Raw genomic sequence first — 12,914 nt, 5'->3', positions numbered from 1 at the left:
TTGCTTATTCAATTGCAAGACCCATGAGACGGTTCGAGTAATCAAATCTAAGTTATGATTGAACTTAAGGCTTGTTTGGTGAATTTTGTTAGGAAATAAAGTAGTACTCTCTCCGTTTCATAATAAATGAATTGTTGGGTTTTGATACACGGATGAAGGAAAAAACATTAAAGACCTAAATTTAACACAACTTTTCATTTTTACCCCCCAAAAAAAGAAAAAGTTGATCTTGTAATACCTTTTCAAAAGTTAATTGGTTGTCAAATCATAAGGGTAAATTTACAAAAAAAATTCAATGATTCACTTATTTTGAAACACCAATAAATACCCCAACAATTCACTTATTTCGAAACGGAGGGAGTAATACATATGCTACTAGTTATAACTTTTGACACGCATAATGATGTATAAAATCGTTTGATCCTAAGAAAAAACCAAAAACATATACTTCTCTTAATTCAAAATAAGTAAATTTTTGCCTCAATGCACACAAATTAAAAAAAGTACGTAGGATATTACTTTTTATTTTTATTCTTTTAGATATTATCAATCTACTTTTGAAATTTCAGCCACATTAAAATAAAGTCAATTAAATCTTTTGAAACTCACAATCTAAAAAAAGGCAGTCCAGTGCACTAAAATTACCGCTATACGCGGTGTCTGGGGAATGACCCCACCACAAGGGTGTATCGTACGTAACCTTACTTTGCATTTTCGCTCGACGTTGTTTCCAAGACTTGAATCCGTGACCTCTTGGTCACATGGCAATAACAATTTTACCAGTTACTCCAAGGCTTCCCTTCAAAATTGTGATAGGCTGACAGCTCCGAGATAAAAATTATAAATGAAGGATAAAAGTGAAAGAAATTTTCAATATATTTTTTAAAGAATGAACAATTCACTTATTTGAGGCATTGAAAAATAGCTTTAAAATTCACTTATTTTGAACTAAAAAAAATATTAAGTATAATTTCACAAGTAAATTTAACCTTGTAAAAATGAGATATTAATTTCAGAAATACGGAGTAGTACTTCTTATGAGCCAAATATTAATTTTAAAGACAGTGATTCGACAGATTGTTTTATAATGTCGTGCTATTTTAGGTGTAAAATAAGTAGAGTAACTAATTAAAAAGTGGCATATATCATTAATTACTCCATTACTTTAGTAGGAGTAATATTTAATTAATTAAAGTGTTTAACAGCACCTCCCATAAAGGTTGCAAAGCAAGGAGAAAGGAAACATTGTCCTTTGCCGTCAATTTACATGCAGATTTATTACGTTTAGAGAGCCTACGTTACCCAAAAGTGAAAATTATTTATCCTTTTTTATGGTAAAAAGGTGGAGATTGATTATCCTTTTTATAGTTAAAATTTAAGAATATTTTAACATGATTGAGTCAACATAATTAATACTTACCTTTTAGTTAGGTGGTTTACGAGTAAGATTATGATTTTCAAGTCTTAAATTATTGTCCTTTTGAAAGTAGCTGTTAACTTCATGGTGGATTATGAGATGGAAAGAGATGTTGATTATACATTTTCTTCATTTTTAAGTAATTTTTGAACTTTAATAATTTGGTCAATTAATTTCAAAACAAGAGCCCAAATTGGTGTAGGGCGGAGCTAGCATGGAGCCAGGGGTTCATTCAAATTCCTTTGATGGAAAATTATGTTATTTATACATGATTGAAATTTTTTCTACACATATAGTAGACGTCGAATCCTCTTTGGCTAGATTGTGTGTTTAGTTTTTTATATTTTGAACTCCCTTAATATAAATCATGACTCTGCGCTAACAAACCCAAAAAAACATAATTATGCTGTTTCTAAGATTTTCTCTTTACTTTTCATTTAGGAACCTACTTAACTAGTTTTCCCAAGTAATTCAGCTTAATTAGAGTTTCTAATTGCAAGTGTAATCAAATAATGCTGAAGCAAACAGTAGAAAAGGAATAATATGATGATAAGTTAAACTCATCCATTTTGCTTAGAAAAGTATAATTAATCAAGTGAACCACACTAATCCACGTTGCTTATATATATAGTACTCAAATGCATGAATCATTATATGTACGAATCACATACTAATTATCTCCTCGGATTCTGCTTATTTTTATTTGATTAATGTTAAATGAACCTATCATTATCCCACAAATATATTATGATATTGCTACCAGATTTTCCAATCTTTAACATCATAGGGGTTAGTCAAACAGTAAATAATGGTCCCCAATGAAAAGTGTTTTGAACTATTGCTGAAAGGGGATTAATTAATAATGGAAACAGTAATCTTCAATTCAAAATGGTCATTAATCAACATGTACGTACGCGACAAACTTTACTTGACTTCAAAATTAGACGTGATAATGATTGGACTTAACTTGATTTAGCTTGCTTTTAAAAAATCAAGCTCCCCTCCAAATATATGGACTAAATTAATGATGGATGGTCATTGGTCACATTGGTCCATGTGTTATGTATGTTATATGTTAATTTTTGTAGTATTTAACCTTTATCAGAAGTAGTAATTAAGTACAGATGAGCGCATACTACACTTTGTTGAACATCAAAGATACATATATGGGGCCTTGTCTAACGAACAACTACTAAAACTAAGTAACTTAAAGCTGTTCATCTCTACTTACTCTATTTAACCAATTTTATGCAATTCAATCGCAGAAGAAGAAGGGGCACTATCAAATATATGAACTGAAAAAGAAATGAAGATCTTTACCTCTCTATCTATAGATTGAGTTTACTTACTAGATTTTAATTTCTTTGATTATTCTCATGTAGTTTATCTAGTTTATTTATACTATATTTAAGAGAGAATAAAAGTTTTGGTAGTCCTCACATTAAAATTTATGGACGTTAATTTTTCATAATTCTTCTTTTTAAAATTTGCCACATGAACCTTTGTAATTGGTTAATTTTTTTTTTTGATTTTATTAAATTATTTTCTTCTACATCTTAAAATAGTTGTCACATTTCACTTTTGAAGATCAAATTATATGAGTTTTAATCAATGTTTTAAAAAAAAAAAATTATTATGTTGATATAATTATTACAATTTATGGTATTTGCTTTTCATATAGTTTCAAATATCTTATTTCTATTTTATTGAATTAATATAACACAGTTTAGCTCTAAAGTAAGTCAAATTATCTTTTGAAAAATAAAACGATAAAATTTGAACAACTTTTGAAGACAATCTTTTGAAATTGTTATTCCATTGAAATTGTTATTCCAGAATGAATTTTGCAGTTAGCAATATGAATTTATCGAGACTCCAATATGAGTGTCGAAAAGTATTAGAGTTTGTGACCCGAATTTTGTTGATTCGGCCCTGAAAAGTTTACGGTGCGACCCATGTTTGTGATTTTTTGTGGGGTTTGTGGTGGTAGCGGAGGAATCGCGGTATGAACCTGTATGTTTTTTATCATAGGATTTATTTGTACACACGTACAATTATATAAGTGCATTTAGTGGGTCGTTATGGACGTAACATAAAAATACGTCATTGAAACTTTCGTCTCATTAATGGACTCCTCTTCATTATAGTGAATTCTCCTCCTCTGCTCGTGGTTTTTTCCGCCAAAGATTCTCACGTAAAACTGTGTGTCTTCTTCTTATTTTTTTCCTTTGTGGTATTGCGTTTTCTGTCTGATCATAACAAAAAGAGATGGAAAACCCAAAAAAAGTTTATTATATCTAATAACTGCCCATTTATTGGAAGGAAAAGAAAAGATGAAAATGGGGGAAAAAAAAAAAGGAGTGAGGAGAAAGTTGATAAATGTAGGGAACTGTTTGGGTTGGGGAGTTGGGGGGAGGGCCAAAAAGGGGTAGTGGTGGAAAGTTGTCCCTTTCTGGTTTGTAGCGCGAGAATTACGGGGGAATCCAAGTCAGAGCCAAATAGTATTAGTATTATTGCACAACAGTACACACCCAAAAGATACAAAATCCTCAGGCACTCCCTCGTCAGTTTCTGTTCTCTGTTTAGTCATTCATTCATAATGTCCATGCTTCAATATCAATATGATTAATAAATAACAATCTCATTCATTTATATACTACCAATGCACTCAACTTACTTAAGCAGAGATTAATTCTATTTTTTACTCTCTACGTCTCAATTTATGTGGCACAATTTAAATTTTGACAGTAAATTCAGATATGAAATCTTATTTACATATTTAAATACTATGTTAAAAATGATATAAATCACAAAATACTTGATAATTCATGATATTTAATAGATATATGAAAAAATTATGGTCAAAGAAAGTAGTGTTTGAATCTCGAAATTTAAAAGATTGCCTTTTGAAAGTCAGTATTTGGATACTACCTGCCAGTATCAACTAAGTTGATATAGGATCGCCCTTTCTAAGCCCATTTATGCAGAACTCTTGGGACTTCTGCTTAAAAGCTAGGGCTTTTGATTTATCATCAGTACTTGTTTTAGAGCGATATAACCTTCTTGTTTGTCTCTTAATCATATAACTCGAGACGAAGAGAGTATTATCTAATTGAGTTTATTATTATAGATAGTTACACGATATTGTAAATGACCATGCAAGTGATAGTAACTGATCTTTAGAGGTGGAGCCAGGATTTCAAGTAATGGGGTTCAATATTCAAAGAAAACTAAGTCGAAGGAGGTTCAACACCTACTTTAACCACATAAAAAATAATTTTGATCATGTATAAATAATATATTTTTCCGTTGAAGGGGGTTCGGACGAACCCCCTAAAGAAGGCTGGCTCCACCTCTGCTGATCTTTCCAGATGGTCCGTCACTTTGGGACTAAGAAGAGTGGGGCGTGGGGTGGAGTCAGGAGTGGGGGAAGTACATAACGGGTGAAAGTTCGATCCAATAGTATCGCGTGAGTGAAAACTGAAAATGGATATTGACATTTATAAAACTCTTTAGTCAAGTGCGCGATCATAATGAAAACCTTGGATTAATTAAGCCCCGGTTAGCTACTCCGTGCTACCAACCGCAGCCGATAAGACGGGAGAGTGTTCTTCATTGAAAAATATATTACTATATGTAGTATAATTAAATAATCATGTTTATATACTAGTAATATTTTGATACTCCCATAAGTTAAAATTCATACGGACTGGTATTTAAATGAGATCAGACATACACCTAAATCTGCCTTTAATATGTTTATCTATATTTATGAAAAAAGCCAGTTTCGTTCCCCACTTTGGAGTTTGGAGGGAAACCTAATTAATCCAGCCTTTATATGTCATTCTTGTCTCTCTTTCCCAACTTTTTGCATCCTTTATACATTTATCATCCTTTTTCTACTTTCTTTTTTCTCTAGAATTTACATTTTATTTCATGTAATGAAAGGTGAACCCAATTATTTTTTGATAGTAAGAAAAAGCATGGAGAACTTAAGGAGACGAAATTTGATTTTTTGCCTTAAAAAAAGTGAACACAACTACAACAACATGACAAGCCAAAAGAGCAAATTTACAAACATGTTTTGATTTCCAATACATACACTTTGGCTCAGGTTTAATATCTTGTCCCTATGGCTTTACACCATGAAAGGTCTCGAATTTAAGTTTTGAATATCAAAAGATCCTGATATAAACACTTTTTTTTTTATAACATGAATTTAAATTAATCGAGTCAACCTAAAATTAGAGAAAAAAGGCATATGTATATAGAGAGAAGAGGTCAGTTGAAACTGTCAGTCAAGGGGAGTAGTGTTGAATAACTAAAGTCTGACTGCATGTTAAGCTAATGCATGTGCTCTTCTGCACATATTTGTTTACTAACAGTACTCTCTGCTAACATCCCAGCTGAGTTTTTTTTTTTGGCCTGAATTTTAGAGACTCACTATGCAACGTAACAAAGATGTGACACTAGTCACTTTCTTTCTTCTAGTACTGTTTATCGTTGAATTTTTGTACAATTAATAATCCCTCTCTAGCTATTAGCTACTTTAACCCCGGTCTACCATTGTTTCTGTTCAATTAGCTCAGATGAGTTGAACTTACACAGAGTTAAGTCAAGGTACGTAATTGATTATGCATTCAAAAGACATATTTTTATTGAAGTGTCCTAGATTGACAACTCAAATCATGAGAGGCTGTTTGATGCGTTGTATGAGAATAGTACTGAAGTACTATTAATATCATGGTTTACTATGTAAAAAATGATATTGAGTAGGGTGTCTAACTAATATGCATTAGTTATACGATACTTAAATTTGCAACCAAATATTGTACTAAAATTTAATATCCCCTAGTCAACGGGTGTTAAGTGGGCCTGGTCGGATCAATTCGAAATCGGCCCATTAAATTTAGCCGGATTGCGGGTTGGGTCCAGGATGTGGTTAAGTGGACCGAGTCGAGTCCGGGTTCAACAGTAAAATTTTTAAAAATAATCTTAAATCGGTCCACTTAATCTAATCTGGTCAAATTCACCTAAACCCGGTTAAAAATTTGATCAAATCCCATCAAAAAAAAAATAAAAAAATTCAATATACAATATATATACCTACCTATATATATATTTTAAATACATTAAACAATATATATATATATATATATAGGCATGAACGCTTTAGAGACGTTTGGTTGCTTTGTCAGGAAGTGAATTGTTTTGGTTGCTTGTCAAGAAGTGAATTGTTTATGAATTAAAATCAGCATAATTAGTACTCCAATCACACTAGGCAGCATTTTTGTTGCGATGCATAAAATTTAACTTATCAAGTACAATATTGATTAGTTGATAGTGGCGGAGTCAAAATTTTTATTAAAGGGTTCAAAAATAAATATATGAACTAGTTGAAGGGCATTCAACATCTACTATATATATATAAAAAATATTTTTAATTATATAAAAATAGTACTGTATAATTTATTATCGAAGAGAGTTTAGATGAACCTCATAAGCAAAAATGGCTCCGCCACTTGTTGACAGTATCATTATGACAAAATCGAAGAAAATCATATAATGTTAAATACTTGTATCTCTCTTTTAAAAAGGAGAATCATGAATAAGCACTCCCTTATAATTGGAGATGTGCAAGGGGAAAAAAAGGAGATTTTGGGGCTCGTTAATTAAGCTAGTTCTGATTTTACAACTCTTGTAGCTAACATTGCCTTCTGTCATATTTGTCGAGTCATGGCACCTAGAATAATATGTGTCCAATCGTTTAATATAGGATTGTAGTACGGGTAGAATTAAGGCTTGATACATATTCTTTCCATCTCAAGACTCAAATTAATTAATCTATTTTAACTTGATATGGAATTTAAAATAATAAAGAAGAGTTTTAAATTTTTATGATTTTAAATTAAAAGTATGTCAAATGAATCAAAATATAATATAATCTTGTGGTCTTCAAAATGTAATTTGAAAAGTTGAAATTAAAGAATCAATAAAAAAAAAGTTATTCTTTTTAAACGGACTAAAAATAAAAATATGTAAAACAAATTGAAACAACAAGAGAAATAAGTTCATTAAATTTGTGAAAATATTTTATTTAGACATCAAAATTAAGTCAGATTTTAATTAAGCACCACAATTCCTAATAAAATATTTAAATTAGTCATTTTTTATTCAAATTTCGAAAAAGACATTGAGTGTATGTTCATTCATTTAGTAGGTAGCTAATATCATCTTCTTTAATTATACGCATCAATCTCAATTACAAAATGTCTGGGGTTTAACCGCTTATTGAGACAAATACGTATAATCAAAAGAGATGACACATTTTATGTAGTAACTTAACTGCCTAATAGATAAATGAGCAGACACAAATTAAAAAAAATAAAAATTGAACCAGCAATATCTAATTGAAATATTTTATTAAGAGTTTAAGTAGTATTTAATCAAAACATAGCTAACTTCGAATGTCTAAATAAATATAATTACAAATTTAAGAAATTGACTATACATGAAGCCTAAAATTAAATAAGATCACTTATACAGATTCTTTCATTCTAGTTCTAGTATATATCCCAAGTAATGTATTACTTATAATTCTTGATATTGACATATATAATTATTAAGAGCATCTATTTTTTTTAAAAAATAAAATAAATTATGACTCAAATTCTGAAGGCCATGATCAGCACTTCTTTTCTTTTTTTTTTCTCTCCATTTTTTTTTTTTTTTAAACTAATGGCAGAGGGTAGGTGGAAAGCCCAACCTACTAATGTCATTGCAAAATTTGAGTTTACAAGAGGTTGGTTTTTGGTAAGTCTGTCACGCCCCAATCTCAAGAGGCGCAATTGGCACCTGGCCATACTTGACCCTGCGCCAAACCTGTCGGACATATATGCTATCGGAGCATACCAACTCCACTGCAACAAACTGTATTTAGCGATAAAATTTACTGACAGACCTTTTTCTGTCACTATATGACAACAGAATAATCAGTTTGATCGGATGCAAAGTAATTCAATTTTTATGTATGCTATTAGCAATGAATCAATAATGGAATTGTAATTCTGTCATAAAATAATAGCGAAAAAATTTGACGCCTAAATTTAGTGACGGATTAGCAATGAAATATTGGTTGTTATGTTAATTATTTCGTAGCAACAAATATTCGTTGGTAAGCTTCATTTAAAAAATAAATAAATTATTTTATTTAGTGACCAACCGTTCCGTCGTAAAATATTAATTTTATTTTTTTAATTAATATTAAAGTATAAAAGGGTGTTGGGGGGCGGGGGGGTTCTAGGGTTTTTATTTATTTCCGCCCCCTACTCTCTTTCTACTCTTTCTCTCTCAAGAATCATTCACGACTTCAAGACCCTTTTGCCAAATTTGAACGAATTTTTGCACGAATTGAAGGCATTTCTGCATGTATTGAAGGTCAAGCTCACACTGATTTGCCGATTTGAAGCATTTGAAGGTATTTTCTTCCATTATACACTCTCTATCCGAATTAAAATTTGTGTTTTCTTTAATCTTTTGAGTCGGTTTTATATTATTGTTCACTCTCTATTCGAATTGAAGCTTGAATTAGTGTTAACTTATCAATTTCTTCGAGAAACAATTATGTTTTGGATGTTTTTTCGTGATTTTATTTTACAATGAGTGAATTTTGTGATTTTATTTTAGTTTACACGTTTTTGAATGCATGCAACCGGTTGGGATTAGGATTCATGGAAGCATTTGGGGCTAGGGTTTATTTGGGGCTAGGATAGTTGACTGTTAGGGTTCAACTAGATGAGATGTGGTTTGTTTTCTTTTAAAATCTTTCCAGCAGAGCGTATGTTGTCGATAGCTTATGTTAGAGCTCTCAGTAGGCTGGGATTCTACCTTATCACTCCGCGACTTTCTTTGATTTTCTTAAAGTGGTTCACAATTGAAGTATTGGGATTCTTTCGACTTTTTGTTGACATTATTTTGTTGCTTTTAAAAAGATTGAATCATTTTGTGGTTTTAGAGATCTAGTAGTGTAAGTGGTAGACTGTGGTGATTGATGAAGTAGATAGTTTTCTTTTTCGGCCTCATCTGGTATTGCGAGCCAAATATCACGATGTATGTCAAAACTTTGTTTCTGATCTTTTATGTGTATTACATTAGATACTAATTGGTTGTATTTTGCTACACCTTTTATCCCATTCAAGTTCTTTTTATTTGTGATATGATGATTCTTGTTCTATAGTGTCTATCCAAATTCTTCCTGTCACTAAGAAGTACAAATTTTTTGTAAAAGTAAGACTAGTTGTAGAAGTCATTTTTTGATAAGTGACTAGGTCTATTTAGTTTGGATTATAAGAATTGGTACATTGATTTGATGCTGATTCTTTTTATGGTCTATTATTTTTAGAACTTATTGTTTTCATCTCTTGACTTGGCTCAGTGGGAATGTATTTATATTTCTATATATGAGTATACAACAATAAAACTCAGGTGGCGGGTCGAGTTGAATTTATTTATTGTTTAAATTCGTTGTTAGTAACATCTGCTGATACAGATATGTTGTTTTAAAGTCGTCATCTCTAGATATTGCTGATACAGAAAATGTAGTCCTGAAGTACATACCTGTACTTGTGACAGGTTAACTTTTTAAGCCAAATTTGCTTAAGTCATAAATTTAAATATTTATTTGATACACTTATCTTTCAGGTGTCTATTTACTGAAATTGGTGTAGTGCAGCTGTAGATTGGTGGCAAAATAAGTGGAGTATTGTATTCAATCAGGTATGTTTTTGGCTTCTCGATTACGTTTGTAACTTATTTTTTATATTAAGCATGTAACGGTAAATTTCTTGTTAAAATAGAAGTATGTATCACTTTTATCTTATTTTATGATAAACTAGTTTTGTTTTCTACTTTGAGAGCATAAGTTTGAATAATTTAGTGAACCTATTTAACTATCAATTGACCTACTTAATTATGCTTTCTTTGATAACTAGTTCTTCATATAGAGTTTGATCATAGATTATAGTATTTATTAATATGAATTTTCAACAAGGTTAATTATTAAGACTAATTATCGTATTTTTTATTAAGCTGGTTAATTAACACTGATTAGGCTATTTTTTTTATTTCAACCTTAATAGGAACATGAATAATCTAGAACATTAGTTCTTGTAATCTTGTAACCGCTAGTTCTTGTTATGATAGTGTTGTTTCTTCCTACCATATTATTGATTATCAGTGTCAAATAAACCTACATATCTTGTATTCTTGTTGTGTTTGTCGAATCCGAGAGAGGTCCCCATTTGGTCCGCGATTTGTTGTGATTTGTGGACTATTTTGGGGTGTGATTTCATGTTTCCTTGTTTTATCATGTATCATTTGGTATCAAAGCCGAGTTATTTCGTTCCTACGAAGTCAATCTTGGGTTTGTTACTTAGAAAATCGAAAAAAAATCTGAAAACTGAAAAAAAAATCCAAAAAAGTTAATTTCTGTCCATTTTTGTTTCTTGGCCGAAAATTGTGTTCTTGTTGTCTTGGCTAAGATTTGTTTGTTGTGTGTCTAGGTCTAGTAGTGTTCTTATTTGTTTTGTCATTTCTAGTGTTAGTTTTCTTGTTCACTAACATTTTTGAGTCTAGATCTAAACTTGAGCTTAAACATGTTGAAAGTTGTTGTTGTGAACATTGTTGTGGCCGTGTGATATTGTTGTTGTTCAAGCTTGGCCGTGTGTTGTATTGTGGATTTGGAGTTGGACGTTAGGTTGTTGTTGTTTGTTGTTGGAGATTTGAGGTTGAACATGTGTTGTTGATGATGGAGAACCTAACATGAACCTTAGAATTTCAAGTGTTGTGTTTTTGGTGTTCTTCACCACCTTCATAACTTGTTGAAGAAAATGTGTTGTTTGATCTTAACACCAAGAAGAAAGAGAGTGGTATTGTTGTTAGTCTTGAAGACTTTTTTCAACCACCCTTAAGCCTTCTCCAACAATCTTCCAAGGTTTAAGGTCTTTCGAGACTTTTCCTACACAAAAAAAAGACTTTACAACCACTTCCAACAACCTTCCATGATTTAAGGACCTTGTTTTGTAGGAATAGTATTAGCCAAGTCAAGACTTTTGTTTGAAAATTGAAAAGAGTTTCAAGACTTGTAATTTCCCTCCATTAACCAAATCTCAATCATCCAAATTTAAAATTGACCAAGACTTCCAAATTGAAAAATAACAACTTTTTTAAAAACCACAACCAATACGTGGCTGCCACGCTTTTATTTACTGTTCACAGGATAATTTTAAGCTCAAATTTTAATCTCTTAAGTTTCAATTTGTTGTTTTCTAGTTTTGTTTGTTGATTCCAATACCAACTTACAAACTAGTGACCATTTACTAGATTATGAGTTTATTTTGGAAATCGTTCTTTGTGTTTACGTCCTTGTGTGTTTCTTTTCTTATTCTTTGGAGTCGTTGTAAACGTTTGGTTCACCTCTCAACACCTCAGGGAATACAAGCAAGCTTACAACACTTGTGAGATTAAAGTGTGAGGAATCCGAGAGGCAAAGAAATAAAGAGAGAGTGTGAGAACCTTTCTTATACAACTAATTTGTTTGTGTTTTGTAGGTAACTTCTTAGCGACAATGAATAACAACGTTCCTAATGCTATCTTGGCTGGGAATGAAACTCAATTGAGCCGAATGAGATTGAAGTCAAATCTCAAGATGGAGAGAAAGCCGAGGTTCAAAATGAAGTTGTTATGTTCTCGATTTCTTCTTATTTTGTGGGCTGTTTTGGAACCATTTTCATTTGGATTGTGCCGTAAATTTAAAGTCAAATTCCTCTCAAGATGGAGAGGATGATACGGGTACAATCATGAAGATTGACGTTTTTAGTGTGTTAAATGCAACCTACGGAGTGTACGAGTTGGAGTGTGAAAAACGCTCAAAAGTAGTCCCTCTATTTTACTCCATGGAAGCCATTTTGTTCATTTAACACTAAGGGACACTTTTGTCATTTTTTCTATTATTGTAATAAGTCTATAAATAGAAAATGTTAGGGTTTATTTCATTTGGTTGCTGATTATTGATGTAAGAACACTTGAGAGAAGGCTCTCTAGGCCGAAAACTAGGGCATGACAAGTGTGGAAACACTTTAGAATGTGTATTACTTGGAAATATTGGTGCTTGAGCGGTGGAATCCCTCTCGTATCTTCGTAAGAGTGTGGTATTGCTATTGTAAGTTCTAGGGGTCCTTATATGGGATATGTCTATGGGTTCTTGGATCTTATTGTAGTGTATGTCTCACTTCCTATCTTTATATTTCATGTTTTAGTTTGGGTTGTCTAGTGAACCATTGGTTCTTGTTATCATAGTGTTGTTTCTCCCTACCATATTGTTGATTATATCTTGTTGTTGTTGCTGTTTTTAGTGTCAAATAAACCTACATATCTTGTATTCTTGTTGTGTTTGTCGAATCCAAGAGCGGTCCCCATTTGGTCCACGATTTATTGTGAT

The 12,914-nt window shown here is 31.5% G+C and overlaps 1 long non-coding RNA gene across 1 annotated transcript; it reads left to right on the top strand.

Moving 5' to 3' along the window:
• Positions 1 to 8,753: 8,753 nt before the first annotated feature.
• Positions 8,754 to 12,372, top strand: LOC124897746. Its single transcript, XR_007054681.1, has 3 exons — positions 8,754 to 8,894; positions 10,118 to 10,192; positions 12,025 to 12,372. It is a non-coding gene; the product is annotated as an uncharacterized LOC124897746 (long non-coding RNA).
• The last annotated feature ends 542 nt before the right edge of the window (positions 12,373 to 12,914 follow it).

This window comes from Capsicum annuum, chromosome 4 (assembly GCF_002878395.1).
Source record: "Capsicum annuum cultivar UCD-10X-F1 chromosome 4, UCD10Xv1.1, whole genome shotgun sequence".
NCBI lineage: Eukaryota > Viridiplantae > Streptophyta > Magnoliopsida > Solanales > Solanaceae > Capsicum > Capsicum annuum.
This window is presented reverse-complemented; position numbering and strand designations above follow the sequence as displayed.